This window comes from Martes martes, assembly GCF_963455335.1.
Source record: "Martes martes genome assembly, chromosome: 2".
In the NCBI taxonomy this organism is placed as follows: domain Eukaryota; kingdom Metazoa; phylum Chordata; class Mammalia; order Carnivora; family Mustelidae; genus Martes; species Martes martes.
This window is the reverse complement of record NC_137889.1, coordinates 136,317,308-136,325,798: the sequence shown is the minus strand read 5'-3', so window position 1 is coordinate 136,325,798 and position 8,491 is coordinate 136,317,308.

Below are 8,491 nucleotides of genomic sequence, written 5' to 3'. Positions count from 1 at the left end.
GGAGTGTACTGATTAAGGCGCAAAGTGTTTGAGGTGTTGGAAGTAGGATTACCAGATAAAATACAGGATACCCCACTTAACCTTGAATTTAGCTGAACAATGGCTTTTTTTTTTTTTTTTTTTGTATCTATGTATGACCCGTTCATTTTTTTTGCTGTTGCTACATTCGGTATGCCTAGTTGCAGGTGATGGAAAGAAAGGAAGTAGATAGATATTTCCCATCAAAATGCTCTAACTGAATTGAGTTTATGGTTTTGACTTTTATTAAAGAATGATGTATGGCATATTTGCATTTTCTTCAAAACAGTTATTTCAAGTTTTATGTTTCTTTTCTATGTAAAATACATGTGATGACGTTCTCTTAGAATTTGGAGCTAGAGAGGCAACTGGGTGGCTCTGTCGATTTAAGCATCTGCCTTTGTCTCAGGTCATGATCCCAGGGTCCTGAGATCAAACCCTATGTCAGGCTCTCTGCTCAGCGGGGAATCTGCTTCTCCCTCCCTCTCTGCCCCTGCTTGTGCTCTCTTTCTCTATCAAATAAATTTTACAAAAAAATTTTAAAAAGAATTTGGAGCTTTAAAAAAGATATTCTTTCCCAAAGAATTGTCATGATTCCTTTTGCCCGTTGTGGGTATTTTGTTCCTTTGGACTAGTAAGAAGTTCAAAACTAATTTCATGTGAAATGTAGTACTCATATTCACAGCAAAATTTCTTCAGTTCTAATTTTATATTTAGGATTTTCTTTCATATATTAGTGTTAAAAGATTATTATGTCTTTACATTGTTATCCTAAATCTTTTCAGTATTTATATTTTAAATTATAAACATTAAAATAAAGTGAATGTTTAAAAATATCTGTATCTTATTTATAACAGTTTGTTGGCTTTAATGATAATCCAACAATATGGATTTCCCAGGTATCCCAGTGATAGAAGTCTACTTTCAGTAATTTTAACACCAGGACAATATTAATAATACATCTTAAGAATCATGTATTTTCCAATGTAAAACTATCTTCTCTATTTATATAGGGAAAGTTTGTTAAAAGGACAGAATAATGAAAGAACATTATTCTCAAAAATTTTCATGAAAATAATTCCATCTTTGTGAATGTTATTTCTACATATTACAGGTTTTTTGTTTTTATTTCAGAAAATATGAAGACAATAAGCATAACAAGAAAAAACCCTGTAATACTTTGGAACCTCAGATAACCTTGCTTTCTCATGGCCTCTTTCAGAAATTATAATAATGAAAATGCATAATTGTATAGAAGAGGAGAAAACAATAAACTACTAGAATTGAAAGTACTAAACTACCTCTTATGTCAAGAAAAATTAAAATATTTATGATGCTTGTACTATTACTACTATAATTTAATTTAAAAATAGTAAAAGCAGGGAAGTTTTTGAAATTAAGAAATGTATTTTGTTAACTTAGTGATGTTGTCACATAATCTCAATAAATATCTACAAGTTTAGAAAATTGCCATTGCCACAGACAAGTTCTGTGTATATTGGAGTATGTTCTTATCCATTTTGTTAGGACATCTAAAGAAATAGAAAGCACCATTTAAGCAACCCTGGCTCTAAATATTTAAAGATATCTTCTTTTAAATAAATTCATTTAAAACTATAAGCTTACCCTGAAGTGCCATTTGAATTACCAACCTATTGATATTTAGGTATTCTGATAGTCATTCAGTTCTAAAGATTTATAATTTCTTTTATTATTACCTTTTTAGCTCTGGGGTTAGTTGGTAGTTTTTTTTTTTTTTTTCTTTCAGATGTATTGGTTTTTGCCATCTTTTACTGTTGATTTCTTATTTAATTACACTGATGTTAGTGGATTTTATCTGTATGATGATTTGAGAATTGTTATGAACTGTACACCCCTTTTCAAATATGTTGCATTCATTTGTTTTTTATAAATGTTAGTTTTGTGCTTTAAAAATGTCTTTTTAAAATATTCCTATTTATTGGGTACAGGACTCTCTTATATGAGGCTTTTTAATTTACATTTTCAAGTTCTTTTAATTCTACTGAATTTTTGTCTGCCTGAATGATCTATCAGTTTCTTAGAGAAGTCTACTAAAATCCCCTATTCTTCTTGTTATTCTACTGGGTTTTATTTTATTTGTTTTGAGAAATAATAAGAGACGTTTCTTCTTTCTCCTGGTTCTTCAATAAAATACGAAAATCATACTTTAGACTGCTAATGTATTAACTGTCCTTGACTGCCAAAACTTTACATATTTACCTCAGTCTAAACTGTGTCACATACCAACATATAAGGAGTATATGAAAGCTGAACCGTTCACATGTGTCGATTTCATTCTCCCCTTTTAGAAGAGAAGCAGCCATAGGTCAAGTATATTTCAGTAAAGCTGAGGGGGTAGCAATAGCAAATATGACTGCACTCTTGGGTAAATAGGAGTTAACCCTCTACAAGCATAAGTGGGTAACAATATCTTGGGGTTTGTTGTATACTTCTATGGACCTTCCATTCTGTGGCAGAGTTGCAGCAATTATGAACAAATAATGGGAGCTAAATCCGGGCAGGCATTTTCCCATGAAAACTAATTATGTTTTTCCCCTTAATTACCTTTTTCCTCCTGATTACATTTTAGATGCTATGTTATTAATACTATTATTATTATATTAGTATTACATTATTAATAATATTAATATTATTACTCATATTAATAGCCAGTCATAGGCAATGAATTAGGAGGAAGTTTCTATGAACTGATAGGTTTGTGTTTTGCCAGTATTAGTTTTCTTTCTAGAAGCCCAGATAAAATGAAGATTTTAAAGGAGGATTTGGTTTACTGAAATTGTTATGAATAGAGACAGAAAGCATAAACCAATGAATTTTGATGAAGAAATAGAGAAAGTTATTGAGAAATAACAAGCACAAAGAGACATTAAGCCTAGACGATTACACAAGGGAATTTAGCTAAAAACTTTGCAAAACCAGATAGTCCCAGTGTTTTAAAATTGTTTGAGTATAGCAAATAATGGAAAAGTTACCAACTCTTTTAGTGGTGGAAGTATAACATGAAAACCTGGTCCTGATAATGATAGCACAAAAAAAAAAAAAAAAAGAAAGAAAAAAGAAGAAAACCACAGACCTATATGATGCAAAAATCTTAAATGCAGTATTAGAGATAAATTCCTAAGCTACGTTAAGAGAACAACACACCATGACCTCGTTTTTTGATACCAGGTGGGTAAGGATCTGGATGGGATTCTTACTGATAGGTCTCAGGAGAAAAATCATCTGGTTACCTCCGCAGAAAAATGCAACACCTATTTTGTATAAGAATATTAAAGAAAATTACAATGAATGGATACTTCCTTAACATGATAAAATTAAGGGCCAGATAAGCACATATGAACAATATATGTACTAAAAATTATTTATTCATATGAAATAAGAATCTCATTGAGTGTCTTGTATCTTAATTTGCTAAATCTGATAGTTCTAGATACAATAGATATACCTCAATTCTAAAAATGGTTATTTAATGGGGGAAACACTGGAGGCATTTCTACTAGCATCAGAAACAGAGCAAATGAACCCCACTATCTCCAGGACTGTTACATTGTTCTGGCTAGGTTAGCCAATGAAATTTGAAAAAGAAAAAGAGTTATAGGCATGAGAATTGGAAAAAAACAAAGTTCTATTTGAAGATAGTATGACAGTATATGTGGAAAAACTCAGGGGACTTAGTCACAAAACTAATTAAAATAATTCAGTAAGATACTGGGATATAAGTTTAGCAGTCAAAAATGAGTAACTTCTTAAAAGTGATAATTAACCCTTAGAATATATATTACGAATGGGAAAGACCTCTTTTATAATATCAATGAAAAAGACATTTAGGAATAAATCTAAGAAGAAATGTACAAAACCAAGAAACTTTGGGAAGTGAGAGAAATAGTCTATATTTTGATTGCGGAAGTGGTTTCAGAGGTATGTACACTTGTCAAAACTCATCAAATTGTAAGCTTTAAATGAATGGTATTTAGTGTATGTGAATCTCAGTGAAGTTGATCTAAAGATAAGTGCAAAACCTACACAAAGAAAGCTATAAAACACTCCTAAAGATGCAAGACACTCAGGCAAATAGAAAGTCTTCTCTCTTCTCGGATAGGACATCTCATCAAAATTTTAGTTCTTCATAAGGTAACTTACAATCTTATTGTGATCCCAGTAAATATGCCAACAATCATTTTCTCCTGGAGGTTGGCATATTGATACTAAGGTTCATATGGAAAAAAAATCCAAGAGTATCTGGAGAAGTACTGAAAAGGAAGAGCCAGGAGGGGATCTAGACCAATCAGACAGTAAAACATTTTTCAAAGCCTTTATAATTAAACCACTGTGGCACTTTGTACCAGCATTTGAGTAGACAAATCATTGAAATAGAGTAGAAAGTCCAGAAATAGACTCAAGTACATATGTATATTTAGTAAATGATAAAGGCAGTATCTTAAATCGCTGGGCAAAGAGATACTCTGATAAATGATATCAGGACAACTGGATAGGCTTTTGGAGAAATAAAAGACTCACATGCCACACAAAAACTTCAAATGAGTCAGAAATAATTAAAATTGTACAAGTATCAAAAGAAAATATAGGTGAATCACTCTACAACCTGGGAGTAGAGAAAGGTATTTTTTAAAGATTTTATTTATTTGACAGCAAGAGAGACCACAAGCAGAGAGAGACCACAAGCAGGAAGAGTGAGAAGCAGGAAAAGCAGACTCCCCGCTGAGCAGGGAGCCTGATGGATCCAGGATCCTGGGATCAGGACCTGAGCAGAAGGCAGATGCTTAACCACTGAGCCGCTCAGGCTCCCCTAGGGAAAGGTATGCTAACTATAACTCAAAATATGGATGCAATAAAAAGAAAACATTGCCTTTAAATATAAAAATTTATTCAGCCTCACTTAGAAGTAAAAATTAAAACTACACTGAGATCTCAAAAATTGCTCCATCAGGTTGACAAAAAAAAAGCTTAACAGTACATTCTTTTGGGTGAGGTTATGTGGAAATAAACATTCTAATACACTGTTGATGAGGACACCAAATGATAGAACTCCTAAGGAGGGGATTTGGTAATATATAAGAAAACTACATAGTATTTACAACCACAGTGAGAAGCACCTGGGTGGCTTGGTGGGTTGAGCCACAGACTCCTGATCTCTGCTCAGGTCATGATCTCAGGTCTTGAGATCCAGCACCATGTTGGCTGGGCACTCAACGGGGAGTCGGCTTGAGATTCTCTCCCTCTCCCTCTGCTCCTTCCTCTTGTTGCCCTCTCTCTCACTCTTAAAAAAAAAAAAAAAAAGTGAAACCACAATGAGACGCCATTGATTGGCCTCTGGAAGGATTAAGACTGGCCATACCAAGCAATAGTGAAAAGTAGCATAACTGGAACTCTCGTACATTGTGGCTGGGAACATAAACAGCTCAGCATTTTCTTAAACAGTTAAACATACGACTACCATACATCCCAGCTGTTCAAATTCTGTCCAGATTTACTATAAAATATTAGTGAAAGCTGCATGGCAAACCATCAATGGGGCAAAGAAGCTTGTGATCCAATCCTACCTTTACACTATATTTTTATTTTTGATGTGTTGGTTATAAGTAGAGGCTCTGAGAGAGGCCTGGATTTGAACCCTATTTGTTAATCAAAGTTTCAGACAAGTAATTATCTTTAGTTCCTTCACCTGGGTTGCTGTGATGGTTAAATGAAATAATGGATGTAAATCCCCTAGAGTATAGTGAGCACAATAAATGTTACCAATTCTTACTGGTAGTATTTCGGAAAGAAAGCAATTATGTTAACATTCCATAGATCTTTATCATACACACACCCACACGAAATAAGAAGCCTCCTTGCAGACCACAATGACTTCTCATCTCTTAACATATAGAACTCTAGGAAAGGCTTGGGGTACTAACTGGGCACAGTCCAAAACGTGGTTTAGATAAAACTCAGGACCCATTTCTGTGCAATAGCAGGCAGAACCCCTCTGAATGCAAAGAAGACAGCCGCTCCTAGGGAGGAGAAAGCCTTCAGGCTAATGAGGAATGCGTCCCATGCCAGTCCAGGAGCCCCATCCATACCACGACTGGCTCGCAGAGCCGGCGCGAGCCCGAAGACGCGCCTTACTTAAGGCGGTCTGGGCCGCTCAGCACAAGCCTCGCTCTGCAGCGCCCCTCCGCGGCGGTTGAGCCTCTCGGTGCACGCGCCTCCCGCCGCCGCCTCCTCCCAGCCTGCGGCCGCACGCGCATGCGCGGTTAGCAGTCGCTGCTGGGCGGCCGCCGGCGGGATTGGTCTGGGGAAGCGCGGGGACCAAGTGGCAGCGACTCGGACATCTGAGCTGCCACTGCCGAAAACGGGCCCGCAAGACAGGTGCGTGGGTAGTGGGCCACTTGCCTGTTGCTCTTTCTGCTCGGGCTAGGGTGAGGAATGGGAGTCATTGCTTCTACGCCCAGGGCGGGGATTCCTGGGCCGCTCCCCTTTCTTTGGCGACCCTCCAGACTGAACAGGTTGGGGCCAGGTGAGGGGCTGGCTGTGGAGTTCGGGGTTGGAGGTGCCCCGAACTAGGTTCTTGGGTGGGCTCTCCCGGCCTCGGGAGGAGGAGAACCAGCCACCGGCGGCGGGAGTGGATGCCACGCCGGGTCCGTTGGGTCCTCCCGAACTGCTGCGTCCACCTGCTGCGCTGAGGCTGGGCCTGGGGCGCAGAGAAGACGGGTGCCTTTTCCATCCCGGCCTGTCCCCGGGGGCTTGAGCGGCCCCAGGGAGCCGAGTCCGTTATTCCAGCGGTTACCATTTCAGTCCCGTTCCAAGCTCGAGCCCAGGTGCGCGCTCAGGAGGGATGTACGGAGAGCGGGGGCGTGTCTGGGCGCAGCTCACCCTACCCGCTAGTTTTCACGAAAACGTGGACAAAACCAAAAAAGGCGCAGTTTACGCAATCCCTGCCTCTGTGAAGGCGAAGAGACCCAACCGTCTTAGCGCGGGGACCCGTAATTTCTGGCCACTCCCTAGATGCACTGCCTGGAGCCCGGTGTGCGCCACCAGGGAAGGAGCGGGAGGGTTGGGTTGAATCCAGTGAAGCCCTAATGACTATAGACTCATTATCGCCCAAAGCCTGTTTACGATCAATCAGACGCTTTAGCTGATTTTATTTATAGCATCGCCCAAGCAACAAGGAGGCATTTGCTTGGGATTTAAAAGCAAGTGGCAACAAAGCGCAGAAGAGGGAGAGAGAAAGTGGCTGTGGGAAGGAGTATCAAATTAAGAAAAAAGCTTGAAATTTTGATTCATAAAAGCCACCAAAACCCTGATCTAGTCTTAAGATTTCTCTTGCTTTAAAATTTTTACATCACTCTAGGTCTTTTAATCACTCTAGGTAGCCTTCCCTTGGTAATCGTAAATTGGCCTCTTTTCACCATTTCTGCCTTCACGTTTAGTTGGTTGCATGTTCCAATACCATTTAGACTTATCCCCAAGCCTTAGAGCAAGATAATCTATATTATCTAGTTGATATAGTTAATTATTGTATATGAATAAGTATGTTGATGGATGTGTAGAAATTGAACAGTGTTATAAGGTAGCTTTACTGCTTCTCAGTGCCTAGTAAGTTTTAGTGCTCTTAAGTAGAAAGCTAGAATTGTCCATTTTAATGGACCTTTTAAATAATCTAGTTTGACCCTTTCACTTAACAAATGAAAAACAACAAGCCCCAGGCAGTTTTAACCTCTTGCCTTTTCAATAATAGAACTAGGAGCTTGGTGTGAATGTGCCAAGTTCAGTGTATTTTCTATTATATCATGTTGTAGCTGTGTTCCTCCGAAAGCTGCAGGACAACTAAAACCTTAAAAATAGTGATTTTTAAATCACTATACTAAATTTTAATCACTATTTTTAAATTTACCTTTGAAACGTACCAGTGTTGGGTGAGTCCTCAATCAGCCACTGAAAATGATCAGCAGAAAGGCACCTCAGTTATAAGATACAGCATACAGAATAGTATTAATGTATTACATACATAGGTGAGTGTTGAAGGGAGCGAAAGAAATACGTCTTAAAAGGGCAGATTTTATGCTGAGAACTGCTGTACATTTTTATAAACAGTAAGATAAGACTTGTTTTAGAAAACTCATGCTAGAGAGAAGGTGGAGGAAAGATTTAGAGATTGGCCAGACTGAAAGTGAAGAGGCAAAGTGGGAGTTTGCTAATCTACTTCAGAAATGATAGATTCCTAAATCAGGTTGTGATTGGGGATAGAATAAGACATTTAAGAAATGCCCAAGTGTGTTCAGCCACCAGTGACATAGGGGATCCATGAGAAAGAATAGTCTTAAGATAATGGCCGAGTGACTTGACTGGTTTAGTTGACTGGAGGTACAGTTAAGGGAGGAGGAACATTCAATATATAGAGAAGCAGGTTTGGGAAGAAAGACTAAGT